Raw genomic sequence first — 1,344 nt, 5'->3', positions numbered from 1 at the left:
ACTCCCTTCCAAATTACATGGTTCACTATGTTCATGATTTGTTCCAGAATAAATAACCGGGATATAAAAGGTAAAAATTAGATTTTTGGAAGTTGACATTGACCTAGACATTTCAGTAGTTTTAGACGTGAAAATATCTTTCTAGAACTAACACCATGTATTACTAAGATAACTAAGTGGAATTGAACAGAATAAAGACTCTAAAGGTATCACAATTCATGAGTGCAGAACGGGAAAACTTTCAGAACTATATAGTACTTCTTGTTTAACTATTTATTTGTTGTGCCTTAACAACCCTAATTAAAGGAATATTTACAAATCCTGAATCACATAGAGTATCTTCTACATTCATAAATTAACTTTGGTTGGCAATAAATTTAAATTCACAACGCAGGCAGCTGGTGCAAGAAAAAGGATTACGAATGCAATTAAATTTTTAATACTGGAATTAGAATTAAGAATTGAAGTTTTAACTCAGACTGAATAAGGCATAAGCAGCACTGAATGCTTTTCCAATATATGTTTTAACTCACATATACAAAGAGGGATGAATAAAACTCTATAGCAAAAGAGCAAAAAAGTTTAAATACCAAGCACTGATGTGCCTCACCTTGGTTCATAATTGCTTTTCCAACATTGATTTCTTCTTCCATCTTGCATGATCTCAAATGCTAGTTTGTACCTTTCAAGTGATATAATACTTAATTTTAAAAAGAAGGTAAATGATTGCAGACAATATAAATTTTAATTACTATCAGAATACAGATAATTAAGTCTTATGAAAAGGCAGAAGGGTGATAAAGCACAATAGTCAAGACTGTGTACCTTAAAACTACATAGAATATGATAAGATTTCTAGTCATCCTCCTCCAACTCATAGATCGCCTTTCTAATCTAGCAATAACAATAGCCTCTTCCCTGGAAATATGTTGCAGTCTCTTCTCCAAGTCATCACCATGTACCCCAAATAAACCGATGTTGTAGTCTCTTCTCCCCCCAAATAACCCATGTTGTAGTCTTCTCCAAGTCATCATCATGTACCCAAAAACCCATTCCATATTAGATACAATATTCCCATCTTCTTCTCTTCTTCTCTTCTTCTTCTTCTTCTTCTTCTTCTCTTCTTCTTCTTCTTATTCTTTTCTTCTTCTTTCTTCTTCTTCTTCTTTTCTTCTTCTTCTCTTCTTCTTCTTATTCTTCTTCTTCTTCTTTTCTTCTTCTTCTTCTTTTTCTTCTTCTTCTTCTTCTCTCTTTTCTTCTTTCTCTCTCTTCCTCGTCTTCTTCTTCTTCTTTTCTCTTCTTCTTCTCTTCTTCTTCTTCTTCTTCGTCTTCTTCTGCTTCTTC

Source organism: Apium graveolens, unplaced genomic scaffold, assembly GCF_009905375.1.
Source record: "Apium graveolens cultivar Ventura unplaced genomic scaffold, ASM990537v1 ctg5179, whole genome shotgun sequence".
NCBI classification, from domain to species: Eukaryota; Viridiplantae; Streptophyta; class Magnoliopsida; order Apiales; family Apiaceae; genus Apium; species Apium graveolens.
This window is presented reverse-complemented; position numbering follows the sequence as displayed.